Source organism: Piliocolobus tephrosceles, chromosome 12 (assembly GCF_002776525.5).
Source record: "Piliocolobus tephrosceles isolate RC106 chromosome 12, ASM277652v3, whole genome shotgun sequence".
NCBI classification, from domain to species: domain Eukaryota; kingdom Metazoa; phylum Chordata; class Mammalia; order Primates; family Cercopithecidae; genus Piliocolobus; species Piliocolobus tephrosceles.
In genome coordinates, this window is record NC_045445.1 from 41,192,339 (window position 1) to 41,206,163 (window position 13,825).

At 44.0% G+C, this 13,825-nt stretch overlaps 1 protein-coding gene across 1 annotated transcript in view; it reads left to right on the forward strand.

The window, feature by feature from the left end:
* Positions 1 to 11,408: 11,408 nt before the first annotated feature.
* AMOT (angiomotin) overlaps positions 11,409 to 13,825 on the forward strand; it is a 67,171-nt gene continuing 64,754 nt past the window's right edge. Inside the window, exon 1 of the mRNA XM_023203121.1 lies at positions 11,409 to 11,897. The gene's annotated coding sequence lies outside the window, so the exon portion shown is untranslated. The remainder of the gene's footprint in view (positions 11,898 to 13,825) is intronic.

Below are 13,825 nucleotides of genomic sequence, written 5' to 3' on the forward strand. Positions count from 1 at the left end.
GCTGAGTGCAATTTGAGCAGGACACTGAGCATCTGGCCAAATTAAAGCTGGGGAACTCCCTCAGGAGATTTCAGTGCAGACTCGAAAGCAGTCTGGAAGCTGGGGTCAAGGAGAGAGGCAAATGCTGAGGGTGTTTTTTGACCACAAAGGCAGGGGAAGTCCTGGGTTTTGTAATTACCAACCAGCTGACACCACTTTGGGAGTGAGTGAAATATCTGCAAAATGTAACTTACCTGCCTGGGATCAGTCTAAAATATCTTATAGGGTAGACTCTGATGGATGTAAAGAAACTATGCCTGAAAAATTGGAGTCTGGGGACCCTGGGAGTTCTGGTGCAAGGGAGGAAGAGGTTGGAAATGTTCCCTTTTCCCCTTCCCCCACAATAACCACTTTTCACTAGAGAGGACAAAGCTGGCCTGAAGGTAGAAGCTACTTAGTATCTAAAGAGCACCTGACAAGAAGCTTTTGAGAAGCTAAGGGAGTGGCTCCCCCTAGATACTGATTGAAAAGACCTAAGGGCAACAAGTCTTAAGCCAAGATCAACATGTCAAGAAGATAGGAAGAACAATGCTTTCCCCACCCACCGATAGCCCAGGGCTAGAGTGTTTGAGAAGGAATCAATGCTTGGTGCCTAATGGGGGAGGAAGAGTTAGTATGGGTGGTAACCATGTTAACCACAGGTGTCCTGAAAATAACCATCTATTTCAGTTTCCAAGTTGTTTTCACAACCATTGTTTGATATAAAGCTCGCAAGCCAGTGAGGTACCAAGACATGACAGCAGTTATTCTCTCATTTTTAACAGACAAGGACGTTGAGACTCAGAAGGGTTAAGAGCTTGCCCAAGTGTGCACAGCTTGTAAATTGCAACACTACAGCCAAATATCCTCCAAATCCAATGCTACTTTTACACCAAGGTGGGAAGTGACTGGCAAAGAACAACATTTTTAGGATAGGTGACCCTCTTGGGAGTTAGAGTGGGTGGAATGCAGATGAACAATGGAAAGATAAGGATGGTGAAGTCAGGAAAAACAAGGCTTTCAGAGGCCTGGAAGTTTAAAAGGCTTTTAAATTAAAACAGTTCTGATTGCAGAGTCTGTGTTCCAAGGAAACAGAGTTGAGTTTACAAAAAAAATAAAAATAAAAATAAAAATTGAGGGCTACCTGGGAAAGCTACTGAGATGCAAATAGGATGGCTTGTAGGGGTTTTCATCTAAGGCAGAGGAATACTCTAGAAGAGCAATGACTTTGCCTGCTGATTTGACTACAGATGTTAGAAAAAAATAGCTTTGGCCGGGCGTGGTGGCTCATGCCTGTAATCCCAGCACTTTGGGAGGCCGAGACAGGCAGATCATGAGGTCAGGAGTTCGAGACCAGCCTTACCAACATGGTGAAACCCCATCTCTACTAAAAAAAAAATACAAAAAAAAAAAAAAATAGCTTTGATTTTGGACTTAAACAGAAAGTAGGATGGGGTATCTAAAAGGATGATAAACAATTGATTTACACAAAAGCCTGCATCACAAAATACATGTTTCCTTCATCCAACAAACAACTATGGGGTACCCACTACATGCCAGATACTTTGTGCTAGGTGTTGGGGATACAGCAGTGAATTGAGACACTGTCTGTGAGGTAGGAGGCACCTACGGCTTAGTTGGCAATACAGAGAATAAATTGTTACAAAACAATGTGATAAGTAATCTGATAGAGATAGGAACTAGGATGAGAACTGAAACCTAGGGAAAGGAAGGAAACTAGTGGGACATGCACAGCTAGCCCAAGGCGTACTATCTCTCCTTGAACACCTTGAGTTAATGCCTGCTCCATCCCTGGGGGAGAAGGGAAATAGTAATTAAAATGCTGGAAATGTGCCAGTATATGAAACATGGCACTTGGTGAAATTAACCACTTAAAGTGTGAAACATAGTCATAGTTCTGTTGTTCTGCAATAAGGTAAAAACTGCAATTGAAAAAAATCAAACTAGATTCTATGAACCATGAAAAAATATGAGCAGCATCTTCTCCTTCCCCCATTCTGACACACTATGCTTCTAGAAAGGGGGCTATGGAACTAGAGGAGTGGGACATAGAATTTATGTTGAAAGTTCAACTGATTAATGTCATCCATGTAAGAGTATGATGGGAGTGGTTGTAGGGGAATGTCATTAATCCAGATGCATGCTCTTTGATCTCCTAGAGATAATGAAGCAGGAAAGTTTATCCAAATAAACGTTAAGCCTACTACTGCTCAGGGCCACCCTGGGCTACATTTTACCTCAGGAGGGATTGCTACTGAGGAAACCGTAGTAGAGAAAAGTACTGGTACTTAGAATGGAAAAACCCGTGCAAGCCACCTCCTATTACTATATTGCAAGAATCTCAAGTACTTTTTTCAAGCCACCTATTATTGTCTCTTGCATAGAAATTATCCAGTTTCACCTGAGTTTTAACAGATGGTAATTGCTTTATTAAAATATAGTAATAGTAACAGCTAGAATTTATTGAGTACCTACCCAATTCCAGGACTGTAAGGATATCATGAATTATCACAGATCTTAAATATCTCCCCACTATTCCCATATCCCTCCAAAATATAAGTCCCGCCCCATAAGGGCAGGAATTTTGCCTATTTTATTCACCAATGTGTCCCCAAGTGCTTAGAAAGTGTTTAACACATAGTGGATGCACAATACACATTTGTTCAACCAATCAATTAGAAAATTGAGACTTGAGAAGTGATTTATACAGGGTCCCACAACCAGCTGTATCTGGGGAATTTAGTTCAGTTCTATTTGATTCAAAATCTTTGTTTCTTCCACTATACTTGGCTCACTTTTGGTAAATCTAGTACTACTTCACAGTTCTGATGGGGGAACAGGAAGTGACAACATCTGTTAAGTCATCTGGAACCATCTTCTTGCCATCACAGGCATTGAGTCAGTCAGTCACACTTTACTCCCTAGCACTCATGCCTGCACTGTCTTTCTCATTTGCTAGTACCAAATAAACACTCCACCTTTTGCTTAAAGCATTCACACCCACATTTCCTAGATATATTTCAAAACTCCCCATTTTACACCAAGATCAAATAACTGGGGGGGCGGGGCGGGTGAGCAGGAGGATGCCACTTCAGCTACAGCTTCCCACTCCAGCATTCAGAAAACTTGTCAGCATTCTGACAACGGTTAGCAGTTAACAGTTGCAAGGAACCCTGGAGATCATCCAGTTCAATGCCCTCACCTAGTGTAGGAATAGTTTTAAAAATTATGAATTCCTTAGGGGGTAGGAAAGAGGTGCCAGGGGGTGTACAGAGCTGCAGGGTACGCATGAAGCCTCTTCCTGGACCTGATATTTTCTAGACTGGGAAACAAAGTTAAATAATTTACATATTCAATATTTTAAATATTATTTTATATTAAAACTACTTCCAATATAGTTTATCATGTAGAATGCACTATTCACATAAATGTTTAAAGATAAACAAGAAAAGGGAGTGTTAGTTACCACTCAGGGAATATTTCCCTGAAAAGATGACATTTAAGTTGAAGCCTGAGAAATGAATTGAATTAATGAGGTGAGGAGTGGAAAGAGAGTGGGGCTGAAGATGGGGTATGCAGAAGAAGTGGTGTGTACAAGGGTTCTAAGGCAGGGGAAAAATGTGGAATTAAAAGAGCGGTAGGCCTGAGTGTCCCTGGCCCGTGCTCACAGAGCACATGTTCTATTATCTTGCAATGTCCTGCAGCAGCACCTCCTAGGAGTCTGTCTTTCCACTCACATCCTGCCAAACCCCTGTGAGAATCTTGGAGGCAGGAGGTCCAACATCTAGAACTGAGATGCCTACGACTGCCCCATACCACCCCAAATTCCCTAGCCAAGATCAGGAAGCCAGGGACATATAACTGTCGTTTGCTTAAGGGTTTTCAACACTCTTACTAAAAACCATTCACTGGCCTGGTGCAGTGGCCCATGTCTGCAATCCCAGCACTTTGGGAGGCCGAGGGGGTGGATCACCTGAGGTCAGGAGTTCGAGACCAGCCCGGCTAACATGGTGAAACTCCGTTTCTACTAAAAATACAAAAAATTAGCCAGACGTGGTGGCACGCGCCTGTAATCCCAGGTACTCGGGAGGCTGAGGTAGTAGAATCGCTTAAACCCGGGAAGCGGAGGTTGCAGTGAGCCGAGATTGCATGATTGCACTCCAGCTTGGGCAACAAGAGCGAAACTCTGTTCAAAAAAAAACATTCACTGGTTTAAATTAGAAACTGCTGGTAGAAAAAGTAAACTCTGGTCAGTCCATTGTACAAAATATTATAAGTAATAATATCAGCTAATATTTGTATGCAACTGTTATTTTACCTTTACAACCATCCTCTGAGATAGATGCTGTCATTTCACAAAGGAAACTGACACTCAAAATTTGCCTGAAGTCACATAGCTAGTGAGCAATAGAACGAAGACTATGAAACTAAGTCCTTTTGGTGCCGAAGCCCATAGCTTAGTCTCACACTGCCCTGTGGAGCAGATTTAGTAGAGAAGAGCGATTGTGAGGGCCTTACAGCTAGGTGCTTTTAATTTCTATAAGCCACCAAGGAAAACCATTGTCCTACACCCTGGAATGCCCTAAGAAGAATGAACGGAGGGGCATGAAGAAATAAACTGTGTTAAGGGACTACTATATGCCAGGCATCATGATAGGACCTCTAAATGTGTTATTTCATTTAATCGTCAAAGAAATCCTTATGGTGGAAAAATTATTATCCTTATTTTACAGATGAGGGAATTGCAGTCCAGGGTGGTTAAGGAATCTGCCTCATTGGTAAGTAGTGGAGCTGTGACTTGAATCCTGGCTTAGGTAACCCCAAAAGTCTATACCCCTTCCGCAGAGCACACCAAGGATGGCTTACTATTTAACCCTTCCCAGGTTAATATTTGCACTTTAACAAGGGTCTTTCCTGTGTGAATTTCACAGGACAGTGGCAGACCTGAAGAGAAGGCTGATTGGGGCCTGCAAGGTGGGTCTGCCTTAAATCACACTGGAATGGCATTGACCTGCCTTCTCCCTGGAGTTCCTAAAGTGGGGCAGCAAGCCAGAGAAGATAAATCTCTACTGCAGTCACAGCCTTCTTCTCCCCAACTGGGATAACAACTCTCAGACACTCTGGCAACTACAGAAACAGAGAGAGCTCTGAATCAATCAAGAGTTTATTTGCAAAGGGTAATGTCAGAGGATGAACTTCCTCTAAATCCTGCTAACTCTGTACATTTAACGTGCTTACTGGCTCAGGAATTTGATTTTCCTCTGACTTGCTTTCAGAGATTTGTTTTTTACCATTGACTAAATTATATTTTCCCTCTCAGCCCACCACCTTCCAGGGTACAGACTGATGTACGTTCCTCAGCCTCCCTACTTCCCTCTTGCTCTGGCTAACCCAGGAATTTGCAAATAAACCCTACTAAGAAGTATGGACAGTCTGGGCCTTTCCAGAAACTCAAGCTGCTGAAGGAGATATGGTATTTAGTTAAGCTGAAGTGAATCCCTGCATAAATCATAAAGAGGCGAGCCCAGGTTACTCAAACAAGACCTTAGGAGGTGTTTGGGGAATAGACTTGTAGGCAGCTTTATTTTTCTACAGCCGATTTACTTCCAAAATGCTGGGGCCCACAAATACCCCAGGAGTAACTTGGCTCCCAAACGCTGGAGCAGGTCTTGGCCTTGGAGCACAGTTCTAGTGTTGTTTCCTGAATTCCCACATTGCTGTTTTCCACACATGGATCGGGCTTCAAACTTCCTGTGTCTGGACTGTGTGTGCATGCGTGTGTGTGTCGGGGGGGGGGGGGGTGAAGGGGGGAAGGGGGGGGGGGGGGAATCCAGAAGGAAGATCATTTAACTGAAGTCTTGTATTGCATATGTGTCCCTTTGTTCCTTTCCTGTTCAGATAAACCTGCTATTTTCTGATAAGCTGGCTTTTGCATGTACAGGGCTAGTGTCCTTATGAATAAATAGGAGGCTGACTTTTGGAGGTGTTCTGGAGAAGGCTGCTTCTCAACGTTTGTCTTTGGAGGGATTAAGAGGGACAGTTATGCATAGAGACATAAATCCTTAAGATTTATTTTTGCTAGTATATGTGCTTGCCTCTGCTTTTGTTCATAAATGCATTTAAATCATTTAGTTGTTCACTAGGCAACTAGAGGAAGATGTGCACATTCCATACTCCTAGTTTACTTGGTAAGTGGGAGAGAATGCCATTCAGTGCAAAGCACTATGGTTTTATCATCTTTCCTTCAAGAAGAATCTAGCCAGGGATTGGGAAATAGACCATAAGGTATACATTCCTTCCCATTTTTCCTGTACATTGGACAAAAATATTGCACACAAAGGGAAGACTTTTTAATTAAGACATTTATTAGTTGGCAACATGAAAAACTGGAGATTTTATATTAAAAACATTTAACTTCCGGCTTCTCTTGAAAACTCAGAAGCTGTGGTCACATTGGACTGCATTTCCCTGTAGTGGCAACCAGGCTGCCCCTTTCACATGGGTTCTGTCTTCTTGCAACCCCTATCACTGGCTGGCGTTGTCTCCTGACACTAAGCCTAAGGGTTATTACCTTGTGTGTGTGTGTGCGTGTGTGTGTGTGTGTGTGTGTGTATGGTAAGAGATACATAACAAAATTTACCATTTTAACAGTTTTTAAGTGTACAATTCAGTGGCTTTAAGTACATTCAAAATATTGCACAACTATCACAATTATCTAGTTCCAAACCTTTTCATCATCCCAAACAGAAATTGTACTATTAAACACTAACTTCCCACTCCCTCTTTCTCCAGTCCCTGATCACCACTACTCTACTTCCTATCTCTATGAATTTACCCATTCCAGATCCCTCATGTAAGTGGAATCATACAATATTTGTCCTTTTGTATCTGGCTTATTTCATTTTGTGTAATGTTTTCAAGGTAGACATTTGATTTTTTTCAATGGACTTTATTTTGTACAGCACAGATGCTGATTTTTATTGTGCAATAAAGGCATATTTTAAGGAAAAAAATAAAGGTCGGCCGGGTGCGGTGGCTCACGCCTGTAATCCCAGCACTTTGGGAGGCCGAGGCGGGCAGATCATGAGTTCAGGAGATTGAGACCATCCTGGCTAACACGGTGAAACCCTTTCTCTACTAAACAAAATACAAAAAATTAGCTGGGCGTGGTGGTGGGCGCCTGTAGTCCCAGCTACTCAGGAGGCTGAGGCAGGAGAATAGTGTGAACCCGGGAGGCGGAGCTTGCAGTGAGACGAGATCACGCCACTGCACTTCAGCCTGGGCAACAGAGCGAGACTCTGTCCCAAAAAAATAAAAAATAAATAAAAAATAAAGGTCAAACAGAACAGGTAGTTTGGGATGAGGAATCTTGACTTCTGAGCTTAAAATGATCCTCCTTTTTTCCATATCATTATATGGAGGTTTTTAATGTATAGTATCTAGGCAACCTAGTGTCTTTACACAGGTGTTTTACAGCTAGTGGTTAATTCTCCTGGTCTTCCCCAGAGGGCTTTCTATACTTTACAGTCAGGATACGAAGACACAGGGATGCTGTGGGGATTAGTCAAATGTGTGTGGCACAGTTTGTTGTAAAAACTAACTCTCTGGAACTAGTTTTCACTCTCTGCTCTTAACTTCCACAGCTTTTACTGTCAATACCATTTATTTGGCACTTAGCACATGCTTGTTAGTTGTCTTTTTATATCCTTGAAGGCAGGAGCTAAGTCTCATGCCTGTTTTTTCAGTCTTGTCTATAATAGCAGCTCAATCAATGTTTGTTGATGTTGGCCTCCCCCTCCCCCTCTCTTTTAAGTAGCGCAGGCAATGCATAGCTTTAAATCCAAACTCAACTTGGTTTAAACAAACTGAAAGGTTTTTAGGGTGAAAACAAAGAAGTCTTGCATGGCAGGATAGAAGGCTTGGAAGACCTGGGTTAAATAGAAGTGCCAAAAAACTGTTTGCCACAGGTTAAGAAGTGACTTGCACACAGCGTGACTCACCATTAAGTTCAGAGTTCTGCTAACTCTACTTCATCAAAATTTGGAGAAGAGTAATAACCAAGCAGGGTTTGAGGAGTGGATGTTAAAGGAATTAAGTGTTTTAGAGGTTTCCATTGCTCCAGTCCATTGCTCCACAGCACTGTGGGGAAAGGAAAGCATGTTAGAAAAGTGTTTTGAAGGCAACTTCAAGACTAGGGGCAGGCATACTACAAATGTAGCCACCCGGCCTTTGTTACCAGGATTTTTTAAAAATAGCATCTTCCATAGTAGCAAAATATGGGAAATAGCCCAAATTTGCCTTCATTTTTTTTTTAGAGATAGAGTCTTGCTATGTTGCCCAGGCTGACCTTGAACTCCTGGCCTCAAAGGATTCCCCTCCCTCAACCTCCCTAGTAGTTTGAAGTATAGGCATGTGCCACCACCATGTCTGGCTCCCAAATCCCCATTTAATAAGGGGATGAGTCATGAGTAAAGGAATTTTGGCACAGCTATGCAATAGAATACTAAGTTATAATAAAATAAATAAGGTAAACATAGTTATCCTGAGATGGAAGAATATTTCAAATACATTGTTGAGTATAGAAATGCAAGGTGTGCCATGATTAATAATTCCACTTGTAAGGAACAAAAAAGGGAATATGCACTCATGCTTGAATATGCAAATAATCTATTTGGAAGATGACATACAGTCATAAAGAGAATGGGACTATGGGAGCAGAGTGGTGGAGAAGAACTTTTTCACTGCAGTCTTTCAGTACTTTTTTGTTTGATGCTTTTTTTTGTTTTGTTTTGTTTTTTGAGACGAGTCTCGCTCTCTGACCCAGGCTGCAGTGCAGTGGCGCAATCTCAGCTCACGGCAACCTCCGCCTCCCAGGTTGAAGTAATTAGCCTGTCTCAGCCTCCCGAGTAGCTGGGACTACAGGCGCGTGCCACCACCAGCGGCTAATTTTTGTATTTTTAGTAGAGACGGGGTTTCACCATATTGTTCAGGCTGGTCTCTAACGCCTGACCTCAAGTGATCCACCCACCTCAGCCTCCCAAAGTGCTGGGATTACAGGCGTGAGCCACGGTGCCCAGACCAGTACTGTTTTATCTGGATTCTTCCATGTGCATGTTTAACTTTTTTCACTTGGACAGCATTGATTTTAACAAATATCCTGTTCCACTGTGATTGGTAGGGTAGTAGTCCTGCAGCATATACCTGCCCCCCCATCTAGCTCTCCTGTCTACTCCAAATAACAAGGCTGAAATACTCTTTATATCTTGAACATTCAAAAACTCCCTTTCTCCATGAAAAATCACCCAAATAACCTCACTTCATACATAAATAGAACCATAACGAGAATCATTTTGTGCACACTCCTGCTTCTGAATCTTTCCACAGCTCCTAGCAGAGCATGCTGCACACTCCATGACATGCAATCGTCCACTACTTTTCCTGCAGTCAGAGTTGGATTCTGAGCCCCTGTTTACTCTGTGATAGTGTTTCCTTTAAGCACACTTCCTCTTGCATGCCTTGATCCATGGCCCCCCAGATGGCTCCCATTAGGCAGGCTTGAATTGGATGTCACTCTTTCATTGGCATGAGTCATTATAATAGCCTTGCGCTGTCAAGGCCTTTACATTTAGGCTTGTTTCCTACTTGAAATGTTTTCTAGGAAATATGGATCTGTAGAGAATGGTGGTTTCCATGGTAAATGTTCCTTCATATTTGTTTTCTCAAGTTCACTTCGGAGATACACAGCATGATTTCCTCTTTCACTACCAGAACCACAATAGCTTTAAGTTGTCATGAAACTGTTGAACTTTAAAAAAGAAATCTCACCCACCCTGCTTAGAAAAGGGGTAATTTATTATTCTAACTGCAGGGAGTCAACTTCATATCCACCCCCAAATTGTAGGAAAAGAGTTGACTTTTTAAAATAAAGCCACTAAACCTACACGACCTTGGATGCAAATGCTTAAAACAGATGAGCAGAATATTGGTCCCCTAACACATCTAAGACTCTCCATTATGTGTCATACACAAGTAGGAACACATACATGTGTGGAGTGCTTTATAGTTTTCACACACATTTTCACACCAGTGCCTTTACGTGAATAGGGCATGTCTTATAGCATTTATTTACAGGTAGGAAAATCAAGGCTGAGAAGTTAAGCCACTTAACAAAAGTCACATAATTAGCTAGTAAGTGCTAGGGCCCCAAATGAATTCTTCCTTTGGTTCCAAATTCCGTGTTATTTTGCTACCCGGACACTGTTTCTTTGTGCCTTCGTTTTCCCAGATGTAAAATGGTAGATTTTCCGTGTCCCAGGATGCTGTTCTCAGCCCTCTCTTGTTTTTAACCAATGTCAGTTTTTTTCACAGCCAGCAGAACACCACAACGACACTTCATGTACTTTCCCCCTCCTGACTTAATGAATTAAGGGGGAAGAAAAGTTACCTATTCGCAGAGAGCTGGACAGTACCATAAACATAAAGGCGTACCAGAGTCGACCGACACACTGTTGCATTCTTTTATGAGACTGAGAAATAAAGCGTCTCATCTTTCTCTTCCCAGCAGTAGCTGGGGTAGAACACAGAACTACACAATAGCCTCTTGTTTAGTTTTATTAATTTTGAGGACGGGTGGGACAAAGGGATCAGACTGGCGACTCCAGGGCCCAATCGCAAGCGTATACTAGGCCAGGCCGGGCCAACGGGTAGCTGCAAAAGAATGGTGGGCGGGACTTACGCTTCAGGGGCCCACTCCGCCCAGGCCGGCGGTACCAGCCCGCCCAGGGGCGGAGCCTCTGCAGAGCCCCGCCCACGACCCCCTCCTCCCTCGTCCCTCAGCTTCTGCGGCCCGCCAACGGGAGCGGGGCAAGCGCCCGGGGTCGGGGAGCGGAGGAAGAAAGGAGGGTGTCTCGCAGAGCTGTGACCTGGATGGGGGCCTGCTGGTAATAGGAAGCAAGAGGGGAAGGAAAACGAAGGAGCACTGCTCTTTCCTGCATTATTTTAAGCAGGCTTTGGTGGAAGGTGCTTTTCAGCATTTCTATTATTTGTTTTTCTTCCTCCCGCAGTGGGGCGGGGAGCTGCACTGCCTCTCCCACGCGGCTATGCCGCGCAGTTGCCGCAGATTATTATTGTAGTCTTTTGCAAAACCCTTTCCTTCTTCAGAGCCAGTCACGGCGCAGACTCTCGCGGCTACGGCAACCGAGTCGTGCCCCTCTAGTGGGAAGGCGAGAGCGAGGATCCCCTGCTTTCGCCCGAGCTCCCGGACCCCGCGGTTCAATTGTTTGAAACTTCCCCGCCCCCCGGCCCCGCCTCTCTTCCGCGCTCCCCCACCTCCCCACTTCCAGGGTCCAGGCAGGCTCCCGCCCTTCTTTCCCCGCCCTCTACTCCGCCTTCCTCCCTAGTCCACCCCCCCGCCCTGCTCCGGGGCGGTCCTAGCCGCTCACCGCAAGAAGAAAAGCCACCCGTTCGTCCCCCTCCCCTACCTCCCATCCTTTGCCCAGGAGCTGCCTTGGCAGTCACGCCCCTTCCTTCCGAGGAGCTTTCTGGCTGCCTAAACTGGTAGACCCCCTCAATTACTCCTCCGTCTCCTCTCTCTTTCGTCTCCTCTTCTCTTAGTTCTCTCCGCCTCCCCCCCAACTACCACCACCTCCAGTCAGTCTCGCCTCCGACCATCCGCTGCTCCACCCTCTGGCCCGGTATCCTGCCTGTCCACTGCCACCAAGGAGAGCCCAGACGGAGCAGCGAGGAGGGGAGCAGCCAGGAGTTGGGGCTTCCCCCCTGCCCATCCCTGGCCTCTGGCCCGGGACCGAAGCCACTTGAGCGAGCAGAGAGTCGTCACCTTGTCTTCGTTGCCTTCAGGGGTAGGAGACGCGTGGTTACTTTTCGCGGGGAACTGGGGCAGGAATCCATGGTGGCATGAACTTGGTCGTGCCCTCGGCGTGAGTGAATCGATCTAGGCGCGTGTGGGAATGTCCGTGTGTTCTACTTTCTTTGCAGCTCGCCATTAGTTTTTTTGGATGTGCAGCAAGTTAAATCGGTTAGAGTGTGCGCTGCTTTCCCGTCCTACTTAGGTGAGGAGATGCTAGTGGGTACCACTACTAGATGGTACTTTTACTTCCTTACCTCCTGGGGTTCTTGTGGGTCTCTAGGTAATTAATCACATGGAGGAGCTAAAGACCCGAGGGAAGCTGAAATCTACATTTAGCCCAGCATGCATGTCAGTGCTTATCTCAGATAACTAGATAGGTTTCTCCTAAGTGCTTAGGCTTGGGGTGGGGACTCACACTCCCTGAGGCGGGAGCAGGAGGGGTAGGTCCGTGAATTCTTGAAGTTTTAAAGTCTGTGTAATCTAAAACACAAGGCTACTCTTTGAGATGTGTGGTGGCGTTTGTGGTGCCTGTGGTGGTGATAGTAATGGTGAGGAGGGAGTTGCCCCTATCTGCTTAGAAGATCCAAAGATGTTAGTAAATAGTTTTGGGGGATCAGGCAGGTGTCTTGAGGGTCCAAGCCTGGGCCACGGCACGTTGGTGCTTCAACAGTAAGATGGGCTTCGTGGGTATGTGAAAATGAAGAGAAAGAAAAGTGGGAGGGAAAATAACAGTCTTCAATAGACTGTGAGCAGTTCCTGGTAAATTGCCACTAATAATAATATAATAATTTGCGTAAAGGGACTAAATAGAATTAAATGAGCAAGGAAAGAGAAAGTTGGTGAGAAACAGCATTTTCAATCTCTAGTGTATGTTTTAGAACGAATTTTTCAACAACCTGGGATGTTTAGTTCAGTTGTCCTCTCTCCCTGCCATGAAGAGTGGAAGTTGGGAGGCAGTTTAAAACTTTTATGAATATAACCCTCTTCTCCCATTCAGAGAGGAAGATAATTAGTCACCATAATCTTCAATGATGAAGGGCTAAGGGTGTTTAAGTCTCCTTGAGCTAGGCTTTGTGAAAAGTTCTTTCTCAGGCCAGCCTTTGTGAAGCCTTCTCAGTTAGACCTTTCAGCACCCTCATTTAGTAGCTAAGAATAGTTTGAAATGCCATTTTGAATGTGGTATACATTTTCATCCATCTCCCACCTATCTTCAGTCGGACAAGTGCGTCAAGGTTGTAAGTGATGGTGTTCAAAGACTTATTACTGAGATGTCCTTAACCTATTGCTTATTTGGAAACACATTATTTACGTCCATTTAAAAATAACTTTGGTTGATTTTAATGAGCGAAAGGAAAGTAGGAAGGTAAAGAAGGAACGTTACAGGGTGACAATTTTAAAGGCTATCCTGTTTCAGATCAGCTGGGAGGGAAAAGCTGGCCTGACTAAACTACATTTTATAACTAGCCTGGGACATTTTAACAGCCAGGTGGTTGTAGAGTAGTTGCCTCTATTTACAGATGATAACTCAGGTTCCAACTATTCTGTATGGGTTTATCCGGCGTCATTGACAGACACTTTCTGGCACTACATCATACTTCATTTTAAATTACTTCTTTCCTTGGAAAAGTTTGTGACTTGTAAAATTGAAAGTGCTTTTTCTACCTTCATGGTCTAGATGTGAAGTAAGCCTCTGACCACAATTGGATGTGGAGTCACTTTTACATGAAATTTGCAGATCTGTTTACCTATTTAAAAGATTTTAGAAAGGGAATTTTAATAATTCGTAGTTGATGCAGTTTTGGATTTGGAAATTAAAATCTCATTTCTGGTTTATGAATTTGGATTTATTAGACTAATTCCCAAGTAGGACATTTGTAGAGTTGCTTTTTCTTTCTGAGGTTTTGTAAAGACCGCATCAGA